At 38.8% G+C, this 16,174-nt stretch overlaps 1 non-coding gene across 1 annotated transcript; it reads right to left on the bottom strand.

Annotated features, from left to right (window-relative positions):
- Window positions 1–15,379: 15,379 nt before the first annotated feature.
- On the bottom strand, window positions 15,380–15,498 carry LOC142488889 (5S ribosomal RNA). The gene has a single exon (XR_012799701.1). It is a non-coding gene; the product is annotated as a 5S ribosomal RNA (ribosomal RNA).
- Between the last annotated feature and the right edge of the window lie 676 nt (window positions 15,499–16,174).

Here is a 16,174-nt window from a genome sequence, read left to right as displayed (position 1 = left end):
AGGTTAAGCAAATTGTCATTAATATAGATGATAAACTGTTTAAGGCTTTCTTCATTGCCTTTCCAAATAAACACAATATCATCTATGTACCTGCGCCATAGGCACAAATTCACACCCAGCTCTGCAATGGACCAAATATGGTCTTCCTCCCATGCTCCCATAAAAAGGTTTGCATAGCTGGGTGCGAATTTCGTGCCCATGGCAGTACCACATTTTTGCAGGTAATGAACCCCCTCAAACAAAAAATAGTTATGTTCCAAGATGAACTTTATGCCGTCTAGAATGAGGTTGGCCTGTTCATTGGGCATATCTAGATCTTTTGATAGGGCCCTATCTACAGCTTCATGCCCATCTCTGTGATTTATACATGTGTAGAGTGAGGTGATGTCACAGGTTACCAAATTTATTTATTTATTTATAAAATATTTTACCAGGAAGTAATACATTGAGAGTTAACTCTCGTTTTCAAGTATGTCCTGGGCACAGAGTAAAACAAATAATACATGGTTACAAGTACAGTTACATAAATGAACAAGGTATAAATTATATACAGAGACATTGCGTGCACAGTTAAAGAAAATATATATTATGAGCGTATGAAACAGTTACAGACCAGGTTAAAATGTGAGACAGCCTTCGATTTGAAAGAACTTAAGCTGGTGGTGGATATGAGAGTTTCTGGTAGGTTGTTCCAGTTTTGGGGTGCACGGAAGGAGAAGGAGGAATGTCCGGATACTTTGTTGAGCCTTGGGACCATGAATAGTCTTTTGGAGTCTGATCTCAGGTGATAGGTGCTGTATGTGGTAGGGGTGAGGAGCTTGTTCAGATAGCTGGGTAGCTTGCCCAGAAAGTATTTGAGGGTGAGACAGGAAAGGTGAACTTTGCGCCTAGATTCTAGTGATGACCAATCTAGTTCTTTGAGCATTTCGCAGTGATGTGTGTTATAGTTGCATTGGAGAACAAAATGACAAATTGAATTGTAGAGGGTGTCAAGTTTGCTAAGGTGGGTTTGAGGAGCCGAGCCATATACTATGTCTCCATAGTCAATAATTTGCCTTAGCATCTGCTGTGCAATACGCTTTCTGACCAGAAGACTTAGGGAGGATTTGTTCCTGTAAAGTACCCCTAGTTTGGCATAGGTCTTGGTTGTCAGGGTATCAATGTGCATCCCGAATGTTAAGTGGGAGTCAAACCATAAGCCCAGGTATTTAAAACTAGTGACAGGTGTTAGGGTGGTGTTAGCGTTGGTTCTAATCAGGAGCTCAGTCACTGGAAGCTTTACAAATTTAGTCTTGGTCCCAAATACCATTGTTACAGTCTTGTCAGTGTTTAAAAACAGTTTGTTTTGGGAAATCCAGTTTTCGAGTCTCAAAAAGTCAGACTGAAGTATGTGTTGAAGGTCAGAGAGGCTATGGCTGTGTGCATATAGGATTGTGTCATCTGCATACATGTGTATTGAGGCTTCCTTACAAGCTGTGGGAAGATCATTAATGAACACTGAGAAGAGTAGGGGCCCCAGAACAGAGCCTTGCGGGACACCACAGGTGATATCCAGGGGGTTGGAGTTAGAGCCTGGGATGGACACATGTTGGGATCTTCCTGATAGGTAGGACTGAAACCAGTTTAAAGCATGTTTCCCTATTCCAGAGCTCTGGAGTTTGTTTAGCAGGATAACATGATCAACTGTGTCAAAAGCCTTTGCAAAATCTAGGAATACTGCACCAGTGAGTTGTCCCCGTTCCATTCCACGCTGGATTTCATTGCAAACTTTTAGCAGGGTAGTTACGGTGGAGTGTTTGGGACAAAACCCAGACTGGTATTGGCTAGGGAAATTTGTCTTGGTGTAGAAATCGCTTAATTGGGAGTGGACACATTTTTCCATGACTTTGGATAGAATTGGGAGAAGTGAGATTGGCCTGTAGTTTGAGACAGTGTTTTTGTCCCCACTTTTGAAGATTGGGACAACTCTGGCAGTGTTCCAGGTCTTAGGGATATAGCCTGCAGACAGGATAGAGTTGACTATGGACGCAATTGGTTTGGCAATGGCTGGGGCACCAAGTCGTAGGAACCTAGATTGTAGTAAGTCGGGTCCACATTGGCTACTTAGTTTTAGTTTGAGGAGCGCTTGTGTAATCTCCTCTTCAGATACTGGGCTAAATTGAAAATTGTGGGCAGTGTTGGGAGGGGGTGGGACTGTAGGGATACTCCCAGGATGAGATTCATGTTTGGGGTTTGTGCTGCGTTTCGCTAATAAGTTAGTGGCACACCCCACAAAGTAATCATTAAATACATTTGCAATGTCAGTGGGGTTTGTCAGAGTAATATCCCCCTTAGTGATATTACTTGGTTGTTGATGGTTAGGAGGCTGGAATATATTGTTGACAACCTTCCAGAAGTTAGCTGTGTTTGATGTATTTTGGTGGAGATTGTCAGCGTAATATTGTGCTTTTGCATGCCTTGTTTGCCTTGTGCACATGTTCCGCATGCATCTGTAGTGATTGAGATCCTTGGTAGTGCCAGTTACTTTGTAGCTTTTCCACAAGGCATCCCTGAACTGGTAGAGTGCTATAAGGTCAAGTGTAACCCATGGAAGGTGGGCCCCCCGTACCCTTATTTTGCGTAGTGGAGCATGGGTATCGCAGAGTTTTAAGAACTCGGATTGGAAATAGTCGAGCGCAGAATCGGGGTCGGGAATTAAATCGATTCTGTGCCACGGGCAGTTGGTAAGGTCATCCAGAAACTGTTGTGGGTTAAAGTTTTTAAATGTTCTAGTGAGGAGAACTTTAGGGCTTGAATGGGGCGGTTTAATTTTCCTTACACAGTACACTATTGCATGGTCACTGAAAATATCAGGAAGGATGCCAGAGGATTGGATTCTGCTGGGGTTTGAGGAGAGAATCCAGTCTAGCAAGGAATGGTTATGCGATTTCAGGTTTATCCGTGTGGGTTGGGAAATGAGTTGCGATAGGTTAAGTGACTTGAGTTGTATCTGGATTTTGCGGTTTTTAGGGTCAAGCCAATTGAAGTTGAAATCCCCTAGAACTAGCAGCTCACTCTTCTCATTCAGAGAGGAAATGGAGCCAAGAAATTGGGTGATATCAGTCAGGGATTGTAGAGGGGCTTTAGGGGGGCGGTAGATGCCAGCAAGCAAGATGGGCTTAGAAAAGGGGAGGCAGATTTTGCCAACTAGAGTTTCAAAAGAGGGTGGACTTGGTGGGCAATTTAACAGTGTAAATTGTAAGGTGTCTGCAATATAAAATAACACCCCTCCTCCTCTCTTTGACCTATCTCTCCTAAAAATGGAGTATCCCTGAATGGCGATATTTGCATAAGGGGTTGTAGGGGATAGCCATGTTTCTGTAAGAATGATGGCTTTGGGTTTATGCATAAGGCACCATGCCCTTAGTTCATCAAGTTTGGGCAGCAGGCTCCGGATGTTTATATGGGCGACAGATAGCCCTTTTTGGAATTTAAAGGTGGAATTCTCAGGGGCATGGGACACAGCTGAAATGTGAGGACCTGGGTTAGGTTCAATATCACCTGCTAAAGAGAGTAATAGTATGAGTACAAATTTGGGTAGTTGTTTGCAAGTTGTAGATTTGTGATGTTTGCCATTTGAGTGAGCAGTGGTTGGTGTACTGGTTTTTAGAGTTCTCCACCAACATTCAGTAGATAGTGCAAGACTTTTGAGTAGTCCAGGGTGTACGGTGATGTTGGGTGTGGGCCAGGATGGATTGTCTAAGATGCGCAAGATATCCGTTGTATCCTTGAGGTAGGAAGGGAGTTTAGTAACATACTGTTGTAGATATATATCTATATAGGCAGATAAGTGGGACGTTAGAGAGTCAATACCTGCTATTATAGGCCTACCAGGTGGATTGCTAATACTCTTATGGAGTTTAAGTAGGTAATAAAATATAGGTCTTACAGGATTTTCCCTATATAAAAAATTATATTCTTCATTATTAATGACTTCTTCTATTTTACCTTTGTCTAACAGGACTTTAAGTTCTTGTAAGAAGTCTGCTGTTGGATCTTTTTTCAAAGGTTGATAAGTGTTAATGTCACCAAGAATCCTTTTAGATTCTGCGATGTAATCAATTCTGTCTATAATTGCTACACCACCACCTTTATCAGCTTGTTTTATAACAACGTTTGTATCCTCTTGTAGCATTTTTAAGGCCTTTCTTTCAGAAATGCTTAGGTTATTTTCAAACTTTGCATCAGATTTTACTATTTTTTCAAAGTCTTTTTGTATAAGTTGTGAGAATACATCTAGATTATTTCCTTTCACATATTTCGGATAAAATGTGGAAGGTAGTTTGAGGCCAGAATGTACTAACGTTGGTCTAGAAACAGATGTTTCAGGCAATTTTGTCACATCTGAGATACTGACAAGATTGTCAGCAGTCCTTTGTTCTACATCTTTTAATCTAAAAAACCTTTTTATAGTAAGTTTTCTTAGAAACCTCTGTGCATCCACAAATAGGCCAAAGTTATTTGGACCTACTGTTGGAGCAAACTTAAGCCCCTTTGAAATCAGTGACTTTTCTGGTTCTGTCAGTGGTTTTGAACTGAGGTTAAAAATATCAAGGGATAATAGAAAATTTAGTAAGAATACAAGAGAAATACAAAATAAAAATAGGAAAAGTCCTGAACGAGATAACTAGAGAAATAAAAAAACAAAGTCTCCTAAGGTACCAAATAGACCTGATAAAGTTCAGATTAGTGTAAGTAAAACACCTAAGAGGACAATAAGTATAGATTTTGATTCTGAAGTAGAAATAGTAACAAACTCTAGGAAAGAGCAAAGAGAAGTTCAAAAAGAGAAATTGTTTACTAAACATGTCCCTAAAAATGGTAACAAAAAGGATTTTTTAGGGGAGGGGGGGTCCACTTCTTTTCAGGGAGCAAATCATTATGCCCCCCTAATGAAGAGGGACCCCTCATCAGAAAGGAAAAGAACAAGACCCGACGAAAACGGGGAAGAGGAAGAGAAAAAGAAATATCTCAAAAAAAGCAAGAAATAGGGAATAATATTTTTAACCTCAGTTCAAAACCATTGACAGAACCAGAAAAGTCACTGATTTCAAAGGGGCTTAAGTTTGCTCCAACAGTAGGTCCAAATAACTCTGGCCTATTTGTGGATGCACAGAGGTTTCTAAGAAAACTTACTATAAAAAGGTTTTTTAGATTAAAAGATGTAGAACAAAGGACTGCTGACAATCTTGTCAGTATCTCAGATGTGACAAAATTGCCTGAAACATCTGTTTCTAGACCAACGTTAGTACATTCTGGCCTCAAACTACCTTCCACATTTTATCCGAAATATGTGAAAGGAAATAATCTAGATGTATTCTCACAATTTATACAAAAATACTTTGAAAAATTAGTCAAATCTGATGCAAAGTTTGAAAATAACCTAAGCATTTCTGAAAGAAAGGCCTTAAAAATGCTACAAGAGGATACAAACGTTGTTATAAAACAAGCTGATAAAGGTGGTGGTGTAGCAATTATAGACAGAATTGATTACATTGCAGAATCTAAAAGGATTCTTGGTGACATTAACACTTATCAACCTTTGAAAAAAGATCCAACAGCAGACTTCTTACAAGAACTTAAAGTCCTGTTAGACAAAGGTAAAATAGAAGAAGTCATTAATAATGAAGAATAAAAATTTTTATATAGGGAAAATCCTGTAAGACCCATAAGAGTATTAGCAATCCACCTGGTAGGCCTATAATAGCAGGTATTGACTCTCTAACGTCCCACTTATCTGCCTATATACATATATATCTACAAAAGTATGTTACTAAACTCCCTTCCTACCTCAAGGATACAACGGATATCTTGCGCATCTTAGACAATCAAGTATGGGAAAATGGGTGGTATTTGGTAACCTGTGACATCACCTCACTCTACACATGTATAAATCACAGAGATGGGCATGAAGCTGTAGATAGGGCCCTATCAAAAGATCTAGATATGCCCAATGAACAGGCCAACCTCATTCTAGACGGCATAAAGTTCATCTTGGAACATAACTATTTTTTGTTTGAGGGGGTTCATTACCTGCAAAAATGTGGTACTGCCATGGGCACGAAATTCGCACCCAGCTGTGCAAACCTTCTTATGGGAACATGGGAGGAAGACCATATTTGGTCCATTGCAGAGCTGGGTGTGAATTTGTGCCTATGGCGCAGGTACATACTGTAGATGATATTGTGTTTATTTGGAAAGGCAATGAAGAAAGCCTTAAACAGTTTATCATCTATATTAATGACAATTTGCTTAACCTAAAATTTAATTGTGAATATAGTCAAGAAAGAGTTAATTTCTTGGACTTGACTATTTTCATTGAAGAAGGGACAATAAAAACAGAGACCTTCTTTAAGGGTGTGGATATAAACAACTATATATCCACTACCAGTTGTCACCACCCCAAATGGTTACAAAATGTCCCATACGGACAGATAAGGCGCATTAAAAGAAATTGTACCAATGTCAGCACCTTTCAAAAGCAATCTGCTTTTTTACAAAAAAGGTTTAAAGAAAAAGACTATAATGATGTGAACATACAAGATGCCATCAAGAAAGCCAATGATTTAGATAGAAATGACTTACTGTATAACAAAAAGAAGGCTAAATCAAAAAATACCTTTGAGTATTAATTTCTGACAGATTATAATAGGCAATCAGATAAGATTACAAAAATAATTAAGAAACACTGGCACATTGTAAAAAATGACCCTGTGCTAGGAGAGATTGTTCCTGAGAATCCAAATGTGATCTTTAGAAGAGCAAAATCCTTGAAAGATAAATTAGCCCCCAGTGCCCTTCCCAAAAAAAACAGTGAGGGGAATAGATGGCTAACTAGATCCAAAGGCTTTTTTGGCTGTACCACATGCACTGCGTGTAAGCATAGGCCCGAGGATAAATTCAGCTTTGTTTCTAATACCTCAGGGCAAAGATACTGTATAACATTAAACAACTTTTAACATGTAAATCCAACTATGTGGTATATCTTATCTCCTGTCCATGTGGATTACAATATGTAGGCCAAACTACAAGAACTGTAAATACACGCATACTTGAGCATATTGGTAATGTACGGAGAGGTGTTACTACACACTACCTGTCCAACCATTTTTTGCAAAAGCATAATGGGGACACATCTGGGCTCAAATTTACAGTGATAGAACAAGTGTTAGCACATTGGAGAGGTGGAGACAGACAGGCTGCTCTCAAAAAAAGAGAAAGCTTCTGGATCTTCACCTTACAAACACTTGTACCACTAGGTCTTAACGTGGATTTTGAGCTGAGTGCTTTCTTATGAAAATTGCTTTATTAAAACTGCTTTTTAAGGTTGAAAATGCATATATTTTGCACTAATTGTGTTTTTTTTCTTGTTCTTGTTTTTGAGATACATCAATCGCCGTTTTCTACATATATTAAAAGTTAGATTTTGAGCTATTATATTTTATTTATCTTATATATTTTATATACAATTCTTGAAATAGCACAGTTGTATATGAGATCACTTCAGCAATATATTTTTTATATATATTAGAATAAGATTTTTGTATTATTAAAGTTATATTTTATTTTGAAGTGTATAAACATTGTTGTGTATTTTAGAGTTAATTGTATAACGGTGTTGTGATAACTTTGGGAGGACATATGTAGTCTATTACCAATTTATCTATTAATCTGCTGTCCAATAGGAGGAAAGGTCAGCATAGATTAAAGGGTATAAATAGTATTCCTTTACGGGTTAACGTTACTCCTGACGAGGCCGTCACTACGTACGGCGAAATGCGTAGAGCGTAACCCCTCTTGCGAGATCCAGAGGGAGAGTGTCTGCTGTGGAGTTCCGGTGGCGTCTGCTATACGCGTTGAAGAAACCGGAAGTGACGTATCGGCCCCCTGAAGCAGCGCAGGTCGGAGACCAGATGAGGAAGCAGCATCGTGCAGAGATCCCGAGAACGCGACTCGAGTGAAATCTACATGTGTACAAACTTGCTGTTACCTTTCCGGAATCCTGTAAGCCTCCAATTTTTATCAATGCTGGATAAATATCTACATTTTTTAAATTTTGGATTGGTGTCTCTCTTTTGGATTTCTACCTCCTATTTGTTGCTCCTGTGTGTATGGGACATTATAGATGTCCATACATAGCTAGTATTTCTGATTCTTAGTGATCATTGATATCTAGCTTCATTGTGCTCTTATGAGAGCTCTGCCTGTGTATGTGTATTGTTAACATATTGCACTATGCGAGTATCACGTTTTTTCCTTAGGCACTGACGCTCCCCTGATTCTTCTCCCTGTTACTTTGTGGACCGTGAAACAGTCCTTAAGGGTTTGAGTGTCTATTTATCACTTTGTGCACTTTATTTTTGATTTATTTTGATATCACCAGTCACTATATTTCACTGCATGGTTTATGTTGTGTTTTTTAGAGTGTATGAGCGCCATCTAGTGTCATTTTTGTATAGTGTTTGTTTTGTTTCATTCACTAGTTAGGCTGCACCACTCAATATGGAAGAAATAGAAATTGATAACAACTTCCCCAATGTTTTCTCAAGAAGACACACAAGGGTTGTGGACTTTTACAGCATTCTGAAACTAAATTTAGACTCTGATACTATAGTTGAAGAGTCGCATACTTTAGAATCAGAATTTGAGAAATTGGAGAAGTTGTTTATCAAAGACATTAAAAAGTTTTGGGACTACACTTTTTTGGAACAGTACATTATAAGTGGCAGAGTCCCAAGAGGACTAAGACTCAAGAAACACCCATCTATAGATCTAGAAGATGAGGCTTTCATTGAGAAATGGTATAATCTGCTAGAAAATGTTCACAAGATCTAATGGGATTAATCATTGAACAGCAGAGAAATCATGTTTTGCAGATTGATGTCGAGATCAATGAAATAGAACTAAGGATCGGTAATTTAAACCAAACAACTCAGTTTAAAGAGAAAGACATTCATCTGCAAAACAAATTAGATAAGATCAGGAAGGAAACCATCACTAAGAAAGTTAAAAAAATTCTTAGAGATGAAGAGGACTATAAAGATGGACCCCCTAGAAAACCTGATCTGGAAGAGAAAACAAATCCTAAGGAGAATAAAACTCCTGAAGTTTTATCTGCCAAATCTACCAATAATAAGAAAACCCCTAAAAAATCCTTTCAAAAAAGAGATAAATCAAGGGAAAATAGAAAATCTAGTAAGAATACAAGAGATATAAGAAATAAAAATAGAAAGAGTCCTGAACGAGGTAACTGGAGAACCAAATCAAAATCTCCAAAAACATCAAAAGGACCTGATAAAGTTCAGATTAGTGTAAGTAAAACACCTAAAAGAACTATAAGTATAGACTTCGATTCTGAAGTAGAAATAGTAACAAACTCTAGGAAAGAACAAAGAGAAGTTCAGAAAGAGAAATTGTTCACTAAACATGTCCCTAAAAAGTGTAATAAAAAGGATTTTTTAGGGGAGGGGGGGTCCACTTCATTTCAGGGAGCAAATTATTATGCTCCCCTAATGAAGAGGGATCCCTCATCAGAAAGGAAAAGAACAAGACCCGACGAAAACGGGGAAGAGGAAGAGAAAAAGAAGTATCTCAAAAAAAGCAAGAAATAGGAAATAATATTTTTAACCTTAGTACAAAACCACTGACAGAATCAGAAAAGTCACTAATGTCAAAGGGTCTCAAGTTTGCACCAACAGTAGGTCCAAATAATTTTGGCCTATTTGTGGATGCGCAGAGGTTTTTAAGAAAACTGACTATAAAAAGATTTTTTAGACTAAAAGATGTAGAACAAAGGACTGCTGATAATCTTTTCATCACATCAGATGTGACTAAATTACCTGAAACATCAGAAGACAGACCAATGTTAATACATTCGGGCCTTAAATTACCTTCAACGTTCTATCCAAAGTATGTGAAAGGTAACAATTTAGACGTATTTTCACAACTTATACAAAAAGACTTTGAAAAACTAGTTAAATCTGATACAAAGTTTGAAAATAACTTGAGCATCTCTGAAAGAAAGGCCTTAAAAGTGCTACAAGAAGATACTAACGTTGTTATAAAACAAGCTGATAAGGGTGGTGGTGTAGCAATTATAGACAGAAATGATTACATCACAGAATCTAAAAGAATTCTAGGTGACGTGAATACATATCAACCTTTAAAAAAAGATCCAACAGTAGATTTCTTAAAAGAACTTAAAATCCTGTTAGATAGAGGCAAAATAGAAGAAGTCATTAACAGTGATGAATATAGTTTTCTTTACAGAGAAAATCCTGTTAGACCTATATTCTATTACCTACCAAAACTCCATAAGAGTATTACTAATCCACCTGGTAGGCCAATAATAGCAGGGATTGACTCTTTAACGTCCCATCTATCTGCCTATATAGACATATATTTACAAAAATATGTCACTAAACTTCCTTCCTATCTCAAGGATACAACGGATATCTTGCGCATCTTAGAAAGTCAAGTATGGGAAAATGGATGTTATCTAGTAACCTGTGATATTACCTCCCTCTATACATGTATAAACCATAGAGATGGACATGAAGCTGTAGATAGGGCTTTATCAAAAGATCCAGATATGCCCAATGAACAGGCCAACTTCATTCTAGATGGCATAAAGTTCATCCTGGAACATAATTATTTTTTGTTTGAGGGGGTATATTACCTGCAAAAATGTGGCACCGCCATGGGCACGAAATTTGCACCCAGCTATGCAAATCTTCTTATGGGAGCATGGGAGGAAGACCATATTTGGACCATTGCAGAGCTGGGTGCAAATTTGTGCCTATGGCGCAGGTATATAGATGATATTGTGTTTATTTGGAAAGGCAATGAAGAAAGCCTTAAACAGTTTATCATCTATATTAATGACAACTTGCTTAACTTAAAATTCAATTGTGAATACAGTCAGGAAAAAGTTAATTTCTTGGACCTGACCATTTTCATTGAGGAAGGGATAATAAAAACAGAGACCTTCTTTAAAGGTGTAGATATAAACAACTACATATCCACCACAAGTTGTCACCATCCGAAATGGTTGCAAAATGTCCCATACGGACAGATAAGGCGCATTAAAAGAAATTGTAGTAACACAAGTACCTTTCAAAAACAATCTGTTTTTCTACAAGAAAGGTTTTTAGAAAAAGATTACAATGATGTGACCATACAGGATGCCATTAAAAAAGTCAATGATTTGGATAGAAATGATTTACTGAGCAATAAAAAGAAGGTTAAATCTACTAAAACTTTTGAGTACTCATTTCTGACAGATTACAATAGACAATCAGATAAGATTACTAAAATAATTAAGAAGCACTGGCACATTGTAAAAAATGACCCTGTGCTTGGAGAGATTGTCCCTGAAAACCCAAGCGTGATCTTTAGAAGAGCAAAATCATTGAAAGATAAATTAGCCCCTAGTGCCCTCCCTAAAATAACCAGTGAGGGGAATAGATGGCTAACCAAATCTAAAGGTTTTTATGGTTGTACCACATGTACTGCATGTAAACATAGGCCAGAGGAGAAATGTAGCTTTATGTCTAATACCTCAGGGCAAAGATATAACATAAAACAACTTTTATCATGCAAATCTAATTATCTGGTATATCTTATTACCTGTCCATGTGGATTACAATATGTGGGCCAGACAACAAGAACTGTAAATACACGTATACTAGAGCACATTGGCAATGTAAGGAGAGGTGTCACTACACATTACCTGTCCAACCATTTTTTACAAAAACATAATAGGGATACATCTGGGCTCACTTTTACAGTTATAGAACAAGTGTTGACACATTGGAGAGGTGGAGACAGACAAGCTGCTCTTAAAAAAAGAGAAAGCTTCTGGATCTTCACCTTACAAACACTTGTACCACTAGGTCTTAATGTGGATTTTGAGCTAAGTGCTTTCCTATAAAAAACTGTAATAATAAATTGTTTTAGACTGTAACTAAGGTTGAAAATGCACATACTGTGAACTAATTGTGTTTTTTCCCTATGTTCTTATTTTGATATACATCAATCGCCGTTTCAACATATATTATAAGTTAGATTTTGAGCGATCTTATTATATTTTATGTCTCTTATATATTTTATATACAATTCCTGAAATAGCACAGTTGTATATGAGGTCACTTCGTTAATTTTTAGAATAGGATTTTTTTATTAATAAAGATGTATTTTACTTTGAAGTGTATAAACATTGTTGTGTATTTTAAAGGTTAATTGTATAACAGTGTTGTGAGGATTGGGAGGACACATGAAGTCAATCACCAATTTATCTGCTGTCCAATAGGAGGAAAGGTCAGCATAGATTAAAGGGTATAAATAGCATCTCTTTATGGGGTAACGTCACTCCTGACGAAGCCGTCACTACGTACGGCGAAACGCATAGAGCGTAACCCCTCTTGTGAGATCCAGAGGGAGAGAGCCTGCTGTGGAGTTCCGGTGGCGTCTGCTATACGTGTTGAAGAACCCGGAAGTGACGTATTGGCCTCCTGAAGCAGCGCAGGTCGGAGACCAGATGAGGAAGCAGCATCGTGCAGAGATCCCGAGAACGCGACTCGAGTGAAATCTACATGTGTACAAACTTGCTGTTACCTTTCCGGAATCCTGTAAGCCTCCAATTTTTATCAATGCTGGATAAATATCTACATTTTTTAAGTTTTGGATTGGTGTCTCTCTTTTGGATTTCTACCTCCTATTTGTTGCTCCTGTGTGTATGGGACATTATAGATGTCCATACATAGCTAGTATTTCTGATTCTTAGTGATCATTGATATCTAGCTTCATTGTGCTCTTATGAGAGCTCTGCCTGTGTATGTGTATTGTTAACATATTGCACTATGCGAGTATCACGTTTTTTCCTTAGGCACTGACGCTCCCCTGATTCTTCTCCCTGTTACTTTGTGGACCGTGAAACAGTCCTTAAGGGTTTGAGTGTCTATTTATCACTTTGTGCACTTTATTTTTGATTTATTTTGATATCACCAGTCACTATATTTCACTGCATGGTTTAAGTTGTGTTTTTTAGAGTGTATGAGCGCCATCTAGTGTCATTTTTGTATAGGCCACTTTGTGGTCGGTATCCCCAATCTTTTCCCGTGTTCCATCCTACTGCTCCCCAGTAACCACATTCCTGTCCCCAGTAGGAATCCGTTACGCATATATAAGTAGACCTGAAACCGACATTGCTGTATCGATTACATTGCCAATGTGTTGAGGGGCAGCGGACTATATTACAATAATCAAAGGAGAAGGTAGCTACATGAGTATTGGATGAATTATACCAAAACGTGACTACCCCTTCATGTTGGGTGATAGCAATCTCTTGTGCCCCCCCTAGACCCAACAAGCAAAAGATATATAGAATCATTTTCCGTCTGAGGTGTCCTCGTTGGGAGCTGGAACCTTCTTGCAATGAGAGGCATGTATCCAGGTGTTCTTGCCAGCTAGTTTGACTGATGTCGCTGTGGTCAACAGAACTTGGAAAGGACCATCCATGCTGCGGCCGAGTTTATTCGAGCATTTGCCCGTTCTCGGCCGCAGCAGTAACCTGGCGCGCGCCGGAGGGTGCCGGGCGTGCGCCGAAGCCTCGGAGGAGAGGCCCGCCGATTGGGGCTTCCCCCTCTCCTCACCGGGTCCGCCGGGTCCCCCGGAACGTCCCGCCGCCGTCCTCACATCCACGCGACACCAGGGCTCCCTCGGGGAGCCCTGGGCACGCGTACAAGCGGCACAGGCACCCGATGACGCGTGGCCGCGCATCGGTGATGCGCGGCACGCTGAGGGAGTGCGGCTCGCAAGCCGGGACATATCCCGGCTTGCGGAATGAGCCGTACTCAAATAAAGTGTGCCGCCTGTGTATCTGGGCTCTAGGGAGTGTTTCCTTACAAATTTCTTCACGAGCACCCAGTCTCCAGGCACGAGTTTATGAGTCCCGGTATCTAGATCTGGATATATATATATATATATATATATATATATATATATATATATATATATATATATACACATGTAGTGGTATCAGTACCGTGTTAGCCGAGCTTCAATAATCAAAAAATAAATAGATGATACCGTTCTGTGGCTAACGAAATGCTTTCATTTGTGCGAGCTTTCGAGATACACTGATCTCTTCTTCCGGTGATTGTAACATCGCCGGAAGAAGAGATCAGTGTATCTCGAAAGCTCACACAAATATAAGCATTTCGTTAGCCACAGAACGGTATCATCTATTTATTTTTTGATTTTATATATATATATATATATATATATATATATATATATATATATACAGAAAACAAGAAGAAAAAACAGGCGCACTCCTAGTGTGATAAAATATAAAACAGTATTTATGGGATTGTAAAATATAAAAACGCACTCACAAACAGAGTAAAAATAATAGCATTTATGAGATATACTCAATCGCCTTGAAGCTGTGAAGGGAATGTATCAGCCTGTCCCGTTGGTGCCACCTCTGGTGTATCCGTTGGTTCAGCAAGGTGCACTGGAGCCACCGGAGCCAGATGATGTAATAATCAGCAACACGGTCAGTGACTCCCTCCAGATACACCTCCCACAGATCTCACTGCTCACCAGCAGGCAACTGCAAAACCGGAAGCGACAACAGTCCCAAGCAAAATAGCAACAGCTCCAAGGTACTCTCTCCGTTCATGCAGTAATGTCAGCCACAAACTCGCCTCTTTGGGAAACGCCCTACATGTTTCGTCACTAAGGACTTCGTCAGGGGTGAATTCAATGGTCAAAAGGGGTGTCCTTTATATCACCTTTACTGTTGTGATTAGCCAGAACGGATGGTGGGCGGGTACTTTCAATTTCACAAATTTAACCCTGTTTCATTGCTGGACAACATTATACATGACAATCATAAAGCACTAGAGCCTATTTTTAAGCAGTTTAACCATATTCCTACAAACAAATGAAAACAAATAGCTAGATGAATGAACAACATACAAATAATAAATCTTAAAAGGACAGAGATGAAATATTGGATACATCCAAAAATAACCTATATATAGAAGTAAAAGAATAACACATTAAATAAGCACAGAAAAATCTCATTGGAGCAACACACAAGCATAATAAAAATCATAAGAGAAATGCATGACCTGTGGAAAAAAAAAAGGGGGGGGGGGAGGGGAAAGTAAAATGAAAAAACGGGGGGAAAAGAGGGGGGAGGGAGGTGGGAAATGGAACAGGGAATGGAAAAAGGGGAAGGGGGTGAAGGAAAAAGGGGAGGGGAAAGAGAAATATGGAGAGGAAGGAATAACAATAAAATACATAATATAGGGGATAAAATAACATTTTTAGCCTACAGCACCTGGTATTCCCAGGCGGTCTCCCATCCAAGTACTAACCAGGCCCAATCCTGCTTAGCTTCTGAGATCAGACAAGATCGGGCACATTCAGGGTGGTGTGGCCGTAGGCAAATTATATACCAAATAATATATCATTAATAACCATTAGAATAATCATAGACTGGAGAAAGCAGAATCAGAGACAGAAAAAACCTCAGGACCGACGGGGGCCACAAGTCCCCAAAAACGTACAAAAAACCTTTATGTCAAAGTATGTGTAATCATAGGCATAGACCTAATGTGTCTATACTATTAATTAATAATAATGATATTAATAATAAATGCACTTTCCACCTGTTATGTCTATATGGGCCAAAGGAGCATCTATAGTAAAACCAACCAAACTGAGATGAGACAACTATCAATGAGGGGACAGGAAAACCCATCCAAACCAGACCTCAGAGACGTACCTCAAAACATGTTGGTACCATAACACTAAACAACAGTGCTAACATCAATATGATCATTCAATCCACACGGATGTAATGTACCTAGTACATACATCCAATATGTCTCACGCGTACATCATTTCTTAAATCTATCACCTCCCAATATAGTAGAAGGAATAGATTCAATACCCATAACTGACAAACTACATGGATTTTTATTATGTTTACTAATGTAGTGTCGTGATAAACTGTGCATGGTAAACCCAAGTATGACATTTCTCCTATGTTCTAGGAACCATGTGCCTAAAGTTCTTGATGTTCTACCAATATATTGGAGACCACATTCACATGATATAA

The sequence above is a fragment of the Ascaphus truei genome, chromosome 2, assembly GCF_040206685.1.
Source record: "Ascaphus truei isolate aAscTru1 chromosome 2, aAscTru1.hap1, whole genome shotgun sequence".
NCBI classification, from domain to species: Eukaryota; Metazoa; Chordata; class Amphibia; order Anura; family Ascaphidae; genus Ascaphus; species Ascaphus truei.
Note: the sequence above shows the minus strand (reverse complement) of the source record. Positions and strands in the feature narration are given on the sequence as shown.